At 49.3% G+C, this 13,908-nt stretch overlaps 1 protein-coding gene across 1 annotated transcript in view; it reads left to right on the top strand.

Moving 5' to 3' along the window:
- The first annotated feature begins 6,604 nt into the window (after window positions 1–6,604).
- ZC3H7A (zinc finger CCCH-type containing 7A) overlaps window positions 6,605–13,908 on the top strand; it is a 38,384-nt gene continuing 31,080 nt past the window's right edge. Inside the window, exon 1 of the mRNA NM_001105430.1 lies at window positions 6,605–6,706. The gene's annotated coding sequence lies outside the window, so the exon portion shown is untranslated. The remainder of the gene's footprint in view (window positions 6,707–13,908) is intronic.

The following is a 13,908-nucleotide window of genomic DNA, read 5'->3' as shown; positions in this document are numbered from 1 at the left end:
CAAAGCAGAATGTGGAAGTATAGTACCAGTGATTTACTGTGATTACTCAGTTCATATGACTATTCAAGAAGGAATATAATAATATTACATTTTTAAAAATGCTGAACATGTAGGTTCCAGCACAGGTTCCCTCCCATAGAAGCACTGACATAATTCATGTGTGTGGCTTGTCGAAGTATCATGTGGTCATTTAGCAAATATTTAACATGTGTGTTTCCTGTTCTGAGTCACCATAAAATTGAAGGTTTTCCTTTTCTAGAACACGTATATCAATTGATGCTTTCAAACTGTGGCACTGGAGAAGACTCTTTGATTAGAGTTCCTTGGGCAGCAAGGAGATCAAACCAGTCAATCCTAAAGGAAATCAGCCCTGAATATTCATGGCAAGGACTGATGCTGAAGCTGCAGTACTTTGGCCACCTGATGCAAAGAGCCAACTCATTGGAAAAGACCTTAATGTTGGGAAAGATTGAGGGCAAGAGGAGAAAGGGGCATCAGAGGATGAGATGGTTGGATGGCATCACAGACTCAATGGACATGAGTTTGAGCAAACTCAGAGAGGTAGTGAGGACAGAGAAGCCTGGCATGCTGCAGTTCATGGGGTCGGAAAGAGTCAGACACAACTTAGTGACTGAACAACAACAACGAATACAATACTTGCACACAGATCGTTTCTATTTTCATTCTTATTTGAGGTTGGCCCTGTGGTGAATCCATTTCTGTAGATAATACATTGATAATAGCCTCAGGATAGTGGGTTTATCTCTGCGATGGTGGGTCTATCTTTAAATCATTTTTTTAAAGATTTTTTTTTGATGTGGACCATTTTTAAAGTCTTTACTGAATTTGTTACAATATGACTTCTGTTTTATGTTTTTGTTTCTATGTTTTTGCTCAGATCTGTTTTATGTTTTTGTTTCTTGGCCAAGAGACGTGAGGGATCTTAGCACCCAGACCAGGGATCAAACCCACACCCCCCGCAGTGGAAGGCAAAGTCTTAATCATGGGATCACCCAGGAAGTCCCCTGAGGTTCCATTTTCAAGCCAGTGCACAAGCATTTTTCCCCTTCAGGATACCTAAGAGATCTGTCACCCTTCCATCATGCCCCCCTCAGGAACAGTTTTTCCAAATGTAGGGGGACTAGGGAGCATGCTTCATGGTGTCTGGGGGTGGGGCCTGGTGCAAGTGCCCTTCCCCACCTCCAAGATCATGGTGGCAAGTTTATTCATTAGTCAACACCCTGAGGGAAATGTAACTGCTAATTATTGACCATTCTCTGCGCCAGGCGCCTTATGTACACATTATTTAATCCTCACCACGAGAGAGGGATTATTAGCCACATGTTAAGATGATGAGCTCAAGACTGAGATGTAAGAAACGGGCCCCAGGCCATCCAGATGGGTAAGGAGCGTGTTGGGATTTAACCCTTGTTTCCCAAACTCCAAGTTCCCTCCCCACTGTGCTATCTCCCACTAACCAACTGCTTGTATCTTGGATGTTCACTGTCTCAGTTTGTACCTGCTGCTCTCACAAAATAACCATAGATTGGGTGGCTTAAACAAGAAACATTTTTTTTCCCCTCACAGATATGAAGGCTGGGAAAGCCCAAGATCAAGACGACAACTGATCTGACATGTGTGGTGAGACCCTCGTCCCAGCTTGCAGACAGCTGCCTTCTCCTTGTGTTCACACGATGGGGAGAGAAATCATTTCCCTCGTGCCTCTTTTATAAGGGCACTAATCCTGTTCATAATGGCTGCACCCTCATGACCTGATCACCTCCCAAAGACCCACCTTCTAATATCATCACATTGGGGGTTTGGATTTCTAATACATGAACTTAAGAGAGGAGACACAAATATTCATGCCACAACATTCACTTCGTATTTATTTATTTATTTATTTATTTTTTTATACCACCCAGCGGCGGCGGCGGAAGGCGCGACGGCAGAGGAAAACTTCTCGCTGCGGTGAGCGCTCAACCAGACTGCGCTGCGCCGCGCCGAGCCGGGGCCGCCGCTCCGGCCGCGGGAGCCTGACGTCTCCCCACTTCGTATTGATTTGGAGGAACTTGAGTGAGAGAGAATCGTGTTTATAATGATATGAACACCTCTTTTTCCCTTTGGAGGGGACTTAGGATGTGACTATATAAAACAAAACCCACTTTTGTCATGTGTGCGTGACAGCTCCAACTGAGAATCTTGCAAACTTTATACACAAAACAAAGCCATCACTGATGTTACTGCCAGGATGCAGGAGCTACTGGCCAGAGATCCCCACTAAGAACTCACTCCCACATTTCCAGATGAGTGCTACGAGATGAGGTTCTTAAACTAAGACTCCTAATTTGGTGCCCTGCTAAAAGGAAAAACCAAGGCAACCAAAAATAGACATACACTGACTCCTTATACAGTTGAGAATTTTGACAGAATAACATGCAGAGGAGTGGAGAATTCAAGGTGGGTAGGAAGACTGGGGGAGAAGACGATGGCACCCCACTCCAGTACTTTTGCCTGGAAAATCCCATGGACGGAGGAGCCTGATAGGCTCCAGTCCATGGGGTCGCTAAGAGTCTGGCATGGCTGAGTGACTTAACTTTCACTTTTCCCTTTCATGCATTGGAGAAGGAAATGGCAACCCACTCCAGTGTTCTTGCCTGGAGAATCCCAGGGACAGAGGAGCCTAGTGGGCTGCTGTCTATGGGGTCGCACAGAGTCGGACACGACTGCAGTGACTTAGCAGCAGCAGCAGGAAGACTGGGATCACAAACGAATGCAACACACCTTGGCAAAAATAAAACCCATCTAAAAAGAACAGGCCAAATAAAATTAAAAAGTAAATAATTAAAATAAAAAGAACAGGCCTTGGGACTTCCCCGGTGCTCCAGTGGTTAAGAATCCACCTTGCAACGCAGGGGTTTGATCCCTGGTTGGGGAACTAAGATCCTGTAAGACACAGAGCAATTTAGCCCATGTACCACAACTGCTGAGCCTGTGCACCACAATGAAAGATCCTGCATGTAGAAACTAAGACCCAGCATGGTCAAATAAATAAAATAGATTAATTTAAAAAAGAACAGGCCTGGTTTGCCTTCTCTTGCTTAGTAGAATACACAGTTCTGGTCATAAGAACTCTCCCATAGATAGATGAGATAAATGTGGAGATTATCCTGCATAATCTGGATGGCTCATTGTTACCACAAGGTACTTACAAGGGAAAGAAGAAAGCAGGAGAGTCAGAGAAGACATGACATCAGAGGCAGAGCTGGGGAGATGCATCCTAAGGAAGGCTTCCCTAATCATTGCTGGTTTTGAAGATGACGGGAGGTACCATGAGTGAAGGGAGGCTGCAGCCCCCAAAAGATGAGAAAGGCAAGAGAACAGTCTTTTCTGGAGCCTCCAGAAGGAATCAGCCCTGTCCATACCTTGATTTTAGCCCATGAGACCCACTGTCAGATCACCAGAACTGTAAGATAGTAAATATGCATTATCTTAAGACACTAAGTTTGTGGTGATTTTGTTACAGCAGCCAGAGGCAACTCATACAATCCCATGGAGTTTTCTCTTGTACTGGCAAAATGATGTCCATCTTCATGTAGCTATACAACACCCTTCAGGGCCTGGCCTTTGCTCATATCCTATCTAAATTTCCTGGGACCCCACTCAGGTGTCTGTGGTCTAGCCACTCTGACCTTTTAGCATCTTCTTTTCTTTCTTTTTTTCTTTTTGCTCTGTCAACATGTGGGATCTTAGTTCCCTGACCAGGGATGGAACCTGTACTCCCTTCATTGGAAGTGCAGAGTCTTAACCACTGGACCACCAGGGAAGTCCCCTTTCAGCATCTTCTGACTTAAGTCTCCTCTCTCTCCATGCACCCCTGCAGCCAGTTACCTCTTGCTCATCCTGCAGACTTTAGCTCCTAGTTACCTGGGGACATCCATTTGAGAAAAATTTATAGAGTGCTAGATGGGGTTGCCAAGAGTCCGACACGACTGAGCGACTTCACTTTCACTTTTCACTTTCATGCATTGGAGAAGGAAATGGCAACCCACTCCAGTGTTCTTGCCTGGAGAATCCCAGGGACGGGGGAGCCTGGTGGGCTGCCGTCTCTGGGGTCGCACAGAGTCGGACACGACTGAAGCGACTTAGCAGCAGCAGCAGCACTATGCTAGGGGCTGGGAACAGAGAACAGAGCAGGAAGAGTCTCTGCTGTCCTACAGGGGAGGAGGAAGACCACAAATAAGAACCCAAATGATTAAGCAAGGTCATTCCAGAGAGCGCTGAGACAATGGGCAATTTTAGGTGACCGTCAGGGAAGGACTCTCCAAGAGAAGACGTTTGAGCTGAGACCTGAGTGATGAACAGAATCCTTTCCTTAGACGGTCAGCCCTCCTTGAACGTTTCTGTCACAGTGCTTACCTGGTGTTACAGACTGAATTGTGTCCCCTCCAAATTCATATGTTGACACTTTAACTCCTGACATGACTGTATTTGGAGACAGGGCCTTCGAGGAGGTAATTAAGCTTAAATGAAGTCATAAGGGTGGGGCCCCAAGCCAATATGATAGGTGTCCTCCTAGGAAGAGAAAGGCTTGTACACAGAGGAAAGACCACATGAAGACATAGACAGAAGGTGGCCCTCTGCTGGCCAAGCAGACAGTTCCCCTCAGAAACTAACCCTGCCAACACGCTGATCTTGGACTTCCAGCCTCCAGAGCTCTGGGAACATGCATTCTTGTTAAAGCCTCCAGGTCTGTTGGTATCTTGTTACAGCAGCCTGAGCTAGTACACCAGGTTTATAAACTGACATCACCCAGCCCACTGCCAGAGCCACCCAGCAGTCTCCCCGTTCCCCCTCTTGTTCCTCCTACTACGCCCAGTCTCAGCGCAATAGCCCTAGAGAACTTCTTGAAATGCAGATCACATTCTGTCACTCCCAATTCAGACTCAGCCACGCAGAACAAGCTCCAAATTCCAAACAGTGGCCCGCTTCGGTTACTCAGACCTGTCTACCCTCTAACACACCTCCTGTTCTGCAGACAACAAGCTCCAGCCTCCCGGATTTTGCACTTGACCCTTCTTCTGCCGAGAGCACCTTCTTCAGCTCTGCACACTCACCTTCGCAGAGGCGTCCCTCCCCTCTATTGTAAATGAAGCTGTCCCATCACGGTCTCTTAACCCAGACCTGAGTCTCCTGGCTTTTCACCGCCCAGAACGGTCTTTTCTGCGTCTTGGTGGGTTCCCACTGCTACTCCCCATCCCATTATGGGGCAGGGACCCTGCCTTGTCCACCGCCAGAGCCCCGAGCACCGTTGGCTGAAGAAAATACAGGTGGATGGGGGACTTCCCTGGTGGTCCAAAGGTCAAGACTTGGCCTTCCAACGCAGGGGCTTCAGATTCCATCCCTGGTCGGGGCGGGGTGGGGGTGGAGTACAAAGATCCCCACATGCCTTGAAGCCGAAAAACCAAAACATAAACATTGTACCAAATCCAACACTTTTTAAAAAGGTCCACATCACCAGGATAGGGGGGTACCTATTAAAGAGTTTTCGATTGCTGACGGCAGATTAATAATAAAGTGATGCTCTGGTGGAGGGAAAAACAAAAGGTGCACATTAAAAAAAAAATCTTAAAAAAAGAAACAAGAAAATACACGTAGATGAGGTGGCATTGGAAGGACGGGAGCCAGGCCCTCTAGCCGTCCATGTCAGAGCCACGACTGAGTTCCGTGCTCTTCCTCATCTGCAGGAAAGAGGACAACAACGATGTCCACAGGCTCCAAACAGTTCACAAGCCGGAGAGTAAGGAGCACCAGCTACTGCTGCTGCTGCTGCTGCTAAGTCGCTTCAGTCGTGTCCGACTCTGTGCGACCCCAGAGACGGCAGCCCACCAGGCTCCCCCGTCCCTGGGATTCTCCAGGCAAGAACACTGGAGTGGGTTGCCATTTCCTTCTCCATGCATGAAAGTGAAAAGTGAAAATGAAGTCGCTCAGTCGTGTCTGACTCTTAGCGACCCTGTAGACTGCAGCCTACCAGGCTCCTCCGTCCATGGGATTTTCCAGGCAAGAGTACCGGAGTGGGGTGCCATTGCCTTCTCCGGGAGCACCAGCTAAGGACTGGCTAAATAAACAGTGTCTCGGGGAAGGCACCTCCCGACACCCGAAACGAGGTCAGTTCCCTGTGAGACGCTGTTCTAACTCCTAGCTCTTCTGCTCCGGGGTCGCGGAGCCCAGAAAAACACATGCCCGGCGAGCATCCATTTGAACCGCACGTCCACCCCCAATCGGTTCCCGGGACCGCTGCTTCCGGGAGCCGCGCAGCCCCTCCACTGGCTCCGCCCCGGGGCCGCAGCCCAACGAGGACCGCGCGCCCGCCTCGGGGGCGGCCCCGGAGGCCGAGGCCGAGGGTGACCGCCTCCCGGTGCCGCCGCCGCCGCCGCCGCCGGGCCCGACGTGGCGCCGCCACCGCCCCCGGCGCCGACGCTCGCGGGCGCAGCCAATGGCGGCGTCTCCCGGGCGGCGGGCGCGGCCTCCGGCCGCCAGAGGGCGCCGCGCGGAGGCCGAGGAGCCGCCGCCACCACCGCCGCCGCCGCCGCCGCCGGGTCGCCGCGGAGGGAAGCTGAGAGCGAGCGCCCAGGCCGCCGCCGCCGCCGCCGTCGCCCGCTCATCGCGCGCCGCTGCCCGCCCGCCGGCCCGGCCGTCCCCGCAGGTAGGTGCGCGCCGCCCGCGCGGCGGCCCGCGCGCCACCCGGCCCCCGCCCGCCGCCGCCTCGTGCTCGCGCGCGGCCGGTAACGGACACGGGCGGGGGAGGGGCGCGCTCTCGGCCGCCCAGCGGCGGAACGGCGGCCCCGGGGGCGCGGGGCTCGGCCACAAAGGGCGCGCGGCCCCGGCGCAGGGGCGGCCCGAGCGCGCGCCGCCACCCGGGCCCCCGCGGGCGCGCCGACGGGGGCCCCCGGGCGGGTCCCGGTGCCTCCCTCCCTGCGGGGCGGCGGGGGGCGCGTCTCCGCCAAGTGGGGCGCAGGGGCGCCGCCGTCCTCCCCATTACCGCATGTGTTTCGGTTGACAAAACACCCCCTCTCTGGTTATTTAACTAAAAAAGAATATATATATATACACACACATATATATATATGCATATATTTTCCCGTACTATTTGTGTCTGTTTGGTGATCGAGGACCCCCCACCCCCCACCAATCCGGTACCTTGGTTTTGGGAGCGGGAAGGATGCTTGGGGCGCTTGGCTCGTTAATTTCGGGTCACTCTCTCCGCCCCACCTCCCCGTTATTTATTTATTTATTTTTCACGGGGCTCACGTCTAGGACGTGCACGAACGGTTTCCTGTCTTTATTGTGGACACCGAGACGGCCGGGGCTGGAGGTTTCTTTTCCCCACCCTTGAAGAATGAAGACCTGTCAGTTCCCATTAGCGTGAATTTCCTGTCGGGGACGGTCGCTGCAGGGGTGTGGTCCAGCTGGAAAGCTCTGGCTGGTCCCGAGAGGTCGCGCCTGCACCCTGATTGGGTGAAATTTTCGGGACTTGGGTCTTTCCCCCCAACCCCTTACTCCGATACGTAGTTGGGTATTTTAAAGGCCAACCGTCAGCCTGAAGTTCGTGTGAGCTGCCCCCGGAAGGTGGCCGCTGACCGCCGGAGCGCTTGCAATGTGGCTTGACCTCCTAGAAATGTCCTCTTCGGTGAAAGAAACACACCTGATTTTAAATCACTTAGGAGAAAACAGTAAAACACCCCCATTCGTAATTTTTTTCCTGCTTAAATCATACAGGTTGAGATGATGTTTCGAACATATTGGGTTAACTTAAATACATTCTTAAAATTAATGTCACTGGTTTCATTTTGCTCTCTCTTCTCCTTTTAACATGGCTACTTGAAAATTTAAAATTAGATATGTGACTGGCATTATATTTCTATTGGACAGCGTTCAGCCAGAGCCTTGGAATGGGGCAGGGGTGATTAGGAGCCTGTGCCATCTGCTTATTTTTTCCTGCTTCTGTGATGGCATGTGGCCTCCTTCTCTGCTAGGCTCTCAAGGAATCCCCTGCCTCTTCCTTCTCACCCTCAGCTGGACTGCCCAGCTGATTGCTTAATGAGGATCTTGTCCTAATTTGCAGAATAATTCAAATTAGTGGACGGAATTTTCTTTGCTGAAAAAATGTTTTCCGTCTGCTGTCTACAGGAGTCTGCAAATAGTTTCACTCAGAATCAGACCTTGAGCTATTGAAGCTGAATATTTTTTTTTGGCGGGGGGTGTATGTTTGTGTGTGTGTAATGCAAAGAACATGTTGATTTTCAGGTCCTCTGCCACCTAAATGCCTTCCTTCAAGTTACCATGGCTCTTTCTTGGGTGCTCATCACACTGACCTACACTCTTTTCCCTTCCCAACTGTTAGATACTGTCACTTTTTACAAGTACAAATGGTGGTTGTCAGATTCTGTCCTCTAATTCTTCATTTTGACTAACTGTAAAGCCTGTCAGTTTGGGAGGGTTAAATCAATGTTAAGTGGGAGAGAATCAATTAGTATACAATCTCAAGCCCAGTAATGGTGACAGTGACCCTTGGAGAGTTGTGAGCCTTCCAGTAAAGGACAAGGTAGAATAGAAGGTGTCTGTATTCTGTTGCCTTGGTTACTCTAGAATGACTTTCAAGAGAAAGTATAATGTGTGGAGATTGGATTTCCAGATAATATCTTGAAGTGTGTGTGTGTTAGTGAAAATACTTTTTCTCCAAAATCTTAGGATTGAAAGTGAAATTTGTGTTTTCTAAAGTGTGAAATGTTTACAAATCATCAGAAAAACTTTAGATAGTATTTTTAGGGTGGAGAAATAAGAAAATATTCATCCAGAAGTTTAAAATATATACTTGTTCCAAATATCAATTTAAAAAATTTAATTCACATACACGCGCACACACACAATAGAAGCATATTAAGTGAGGTGAAAATTTCCTTTGATGCAAAGAAACAGGGTCATTTATCCTTACCAGGTTTTGCCCAAATAAGGAGTTTGCTTTTTAATTTTGTTATGAGTTTAGCAATGTGTTGTTTAGTTAACTAATTACTGTTAATTTCACATACTGTGAAGCCTTGGGAACCAGATAATGGATACAGTAAAAGGCAGAAATTTTTCTGTTGCACAAATGAGAAAGTGGAACCTTTGTATTTTATTAGAATATGTGAGTCTGGAGCAGGGTAGTAATCTGGCAGTTCAGCACACCTTTGCAGTCCTGGGCATGTCACTGACCCAGGGCCTGGGTGCCCCTGGGCAAGCTGTCTGCAAGATTTTTTGTCTTTCTTGTCCATTCGTCCCATAAGGATTCCTGTGTCAGGCAAGATGTTCCCAGGGCCTTAGGAGGCCTGGGCCCTGGAAGGGCCACCTGGCACATGTTATATCTGAGAGATCTGAGAGCAAGTTCAAAGTGAACAGCTGGGGGTGGGGTGGGGAGAGGGGTTGGGGGTGGAGTAGAAGTGTGAAATTTCCTCCCTGCTGTTGCTTAGCACAGCCTTCATCTTGGGGCTTTCATTTTCAGTAGAAGGGGCAAACTGTCTCATAAGTATATCCAGGAGGAGATGTCCAAGAAGGTGCCAGAACATCTATAATAACCTTTCCCTCCCTGGTTTGTGGTCTCTGTGGGATGTAATGTGTCCACCTGCTTTTGTAAGTGTTGCAAGCCGGGGTGACAGGGAACAGTTACTTTAACTACTTTGTGTGTTGTTTGCGGCTTGACCCAGAGAGGCTTGAGTCTGAGGGCCGCATTGACTACAGGCTGATGATTATAATTTTTCACTTGCAGCTTAGGAATGCCTTTTAAGGCAAAAATTCAGGCACTGTGCTGCACATTCCCTGGGGCACCTTCTCTGGTCCTGTGTGAGGATGTCTTGGAAGTACGGCTGTTTAATAATATTTATTCCTCTTTCTAAACACATGATGTCCTGGGCGGAGGGTATTTCCACTCGCCACTTGGCCCTGGAGTGCTGTCCTAAAATTCCCTGTGTCCACACCATCGACCCCGTCTGCTTCTCTGAGTTGCTTTAAATTTCATCCCTTGCCGACGTCATCCTGTGTGCCTGAGTGTGCAGAGGGCTGTATTTATTTGGTTCCTCTTGAGTGGCACTGAAGTGCCCACCTGTCTGTGGCAGCTGCGTGTGTCTTTCAGAGCCCAGCCCCGGCGCCCTCAGAGCCACGCTGGCCCTCCTGGCAGAGCTCCTTGGATGGGAATTCAGGCCCAGGGCCAGCCCGGGCAGCTGGGCCCCTTCCTGGCTGTGCGATGCTGGCCCGGCCGCGTCACCTCTCTGCTTCAGCTTCCTCTCAGTACCTGCCTCTCAGGATTCTTAGGATTAGATGATTTCACCCTCGGAAAGCACTTGGAACAATGCCTGGCATCCAGCCAGAGCCGTCAGTGATGGCTGTGATTTTCACCTCTGCCGTATATTGTGGTCACATTTCGCTTCCTTGGTGTCTTCTGATAATGGACGCGGGTTCCCAAAGTTACCATGAAAGGCCAGAATTTCACAATTTCGCATTTCATGGTTTAGTTATAGCTGTGTACTAGGCTTCGACTAGTGGGTGTCATGTCACAGGTACAGAATAAATATATAAGGAATCGTACCGGAGAGCCAGGGTACCTTGCCTTCTGTGAAGCTTCAGAGTGAGTAAGGAACTTAAAATCAGCTGGTTCCAGAGAGGTGATGTATGTTCTAGTTTACAGTTTAGCTAATTAATGAATTGTTGTTGTTCAGTGGCTACCTAGTGTCCGACTCTTCTCAGGCCCCCTGGATGCAGCACTCCAGGCTCCCCGTCCTCCACCATCTCCCGGAGTTTCTGGCTGATTTTGTTTATTTATTTTTACTGTTCAAAGCTCCCCCCTCACCCTCCCACAACTTCCTTTCCGTTTAAGGAGAAGAGGGTGTGGCTGACTGGCTCTTCGCCTGTTCAGTTCAGTTCAGTAGCTCAGTCATGTCTGACTCTTTGCGACCCCATGAATCGCAACACGCCAGGCCTCCCTGTTCATCACCATCTCCCGGAGTTCACTCAAACTCAGGTCCGTCGAGTCGGTGATGCCATCCAGCCATCTCATCCTCTGTCGTCCCCTTTTCCTCCTGCCCCCAATCCCTCCCAGCATCAGTCTTTTCCAATGAGTCAACTCTTCGCATGAGGTGGCCAAAGTACTGGAGTTTCAGCTTCAGCATCATTCCTTCCAAAGAAATCCCAGGGCTGAGCTCCTTCAGAATGGACTGGTTGGATCTCCTTGCAGTCCAAAGGACTCTCAAGAGTCTTCTCCAACACCACAGTTCAAAAGCATCAATTCTTCGGCGCTCAGCTTTTTTACAGTCCAACTCTCACATCCATACATGACCACTGGAAAAACCATAGCCTTGACTAGACGGACCTTTGTTGGCAAAGTAATATGTCTCTGCTTTTCAACATGCTATCTAGGTTGGTCATAACTTTTCTTCCAAGGAGTAAGCGTCTTTTAATTTCATGGCTGCAGTCACCATCTGCAGTGATTTTGGAGTTCAAAAAGATAAAGTCTGACACTGTTTCCACTGTTTCCCCATTTATTTCCCATGAAGTGTTGGGACCAGATGCCATGATCTTCGTTTTCTGAATGTTGAGCTTTAAGCCAACTTTTTCACTCTCCTCTTTCACTTTCATCAAGAGGCTTTTTAGTTCCTCTTCATTTTCTGCCATTAGGGTGGTGTCATCTGCATATCTGAGGTTATTGATATTTCTCCCGGCAGTTTCCTTCAGGAGTGACTTAGGGTTTCAGGTTTTTCCTCTGTTGCTGTCCAGTTGATTCCCACCCTATTGATTCACTCCCTTGTTTGCTCCCTAAGGATTTGGGATCCCCCTCAGCCGGCCCCGCTGGCGTCTGGTCACTTCCACTTTGGCCCCATCCTTTGGTTTATCACGCCTGCTTTGACTGAACCGCTGTCCTGGGGACTTTGAATGGAGTGTTCTCTTTACACTTGGCCACTTCATTCATTCTTTGCTCAGGTTGTCATTGACCTGGACCCAGGAAGTGTGAGGTGATCGCGGCCAAGAAAGACAGGGGTTCTCCTGGCAGGGAGTGATGGGGGAGACAGCCTCTAAAGCTGACCCTGAAGCCCAGACTCAGGGCTGAGAGGAGCCAGCTCAGGGCAGATCTGAGAAGGGTGTCGTGGGCAGAGGGAACTGCATGCATGAGCTCCCGGAAGCGTGGAGCCCTTGACTCACCCCAGAGACCCACAGGAAGAGGAACAGCATGACCCGGGCCGGGTGAGGGTGGCGTCGCCGTCAGGAGTCTAGATTTGGTTCTGGAGGAGTTTAAGTGGACCGTGATACCCAACTTGTGTTTTTAAAGAGCATTCCTTTCAGTGTAGTGTGGGGACGGGGTGGGGGAGGGACAGTGGCGAGCTCGGAGGCCCAGAGCAGAGGTGAGGGAGGAGGGAATTGCGACACCCCCCTGCGACTGGGGCCGGGGTGGCACAGGAGGCCTGATGTGCTCAGATTTGGGGTGCCTGGCATGTATTTTTGACAGTGTCACCGACAGATGCTTTGCCGGTAGATTAGTTGGATGTGGTGAGAGAAAGGTTTCTAGTTTGAGTAGTTGGCCAGGAGGTGATTTCAGTACTGAGAAGGGCAGAGTTAGGCTTGGGAGGACGAGAGTATAACATTAGGGGCCTTCCAGTTAGAAATGCTGAGTAAAGGTCACACACTGGCCCAGAATTCTCTATGGGTCTTAAACATGTCATTGTAGGATAGATGGCCTTTTTGTAAATGGCATTTGGACACCTGTTAGCTATTTGCGAATGAATATGTGTGTGTGTGTGTGTGTGTGTGTATATATATATCACTCCTTAGAGTAAACCGGTGGATCCGGTTTAAGGAAAAAAAAAATTTTTTTTAATGAAACAGTGAGACTACTAGACGAAAACCTGGAGAGTTATTTCATAATCTCAGAGTGGTGCAGGCATTTCTTTCTTTCTTTAAATAATTTTACTTCTTTATTTATTTTGGCAGTATTCACTGCTGCTAGGGCTTTTCTCTAGTTGCAGCGAGCAGGGGCTACGCTAGTTGCGGCGCATGGGCTTCTCGTGGTGGCTTCTTTTGTTGCAGAGCCTGGGCTCGAAGGCTTGCGGGCTTCAATAACTGTGGTATGTGGGCTCAGTAGTTGTGGCACACGGGCTTAGTTGTTCCGTGGCATGTGGGATCTTCCCAGAACCGGGATCAAACCCTTGTCGCCTGCTTGACAGCCATTCTTAACTACTGAGCCGTCAGGGAAGCCCAGGCGCTTCTGATAATGTCAAAATCCAGAAGCCATAAAAGAAAGTATTGAGCTACTTAAAAATAAGACTTTTGCTGTCAAAAAGTATCATAACCAACATCAAATGTTTGACATCATGTTGGGGAAAATAATAATAACATCACAAAGGATTGCTTTCCTCAACACATAGAGAGCTTCCATGAATCAAAACAGCTCAGCCTGGAAGAAAAATGCATGAAGGAAATGAAACAACAGTTCACAGAAAAGGAAGTACAAACGGCTCTTAAATCTTAAAAGATGTTCAGCCTCACTAATGATAGGAAGACTGAAACAAACAAAGCCCCAGCCACAGTTGTCACGCTGTTTGTCAGCTCCCTGACGGCAGTGGAAACGTCCGATGATTTCTTGTGCACTGGTGCTGGGTAGGGTCATTTGGTAAAACTTGGTAGTAGCTGGCAAAATAAAGAAACGCACCTACCCTTCATTCCTTGGAAATTCTTTGAAGATAATGCACATATGAAATGTCCTGTGTATCTGGTGAACTTTTAAAGACTGAAAACAACCACAGTGTCCTAGGGACCTGGTGACGTTCGGGTGCAGCCATATCACGGGCACGCTGCATGGCTGTTAACACAGCTTGATATGTGCTG

This window comes from Bos taurus, chromosome 25, assembly GCF_002263795.3.
Source record: "Bos taurus isolate L1 Dominette 01449 registration number 42190680 breed Hereford chromosome 25, ARS-UCD2.0, whole genome shotgun sequence".
NCBI lineage: Eukaryota > Metazoa > Chordata > Mammalia > Artiodactyla > Bovidae > Bos > Bos taurus.
Note: the sequence above shows the minus strand (reverse complement) of the source record. Positions and strands in the feature narration are given on the sequence as shown.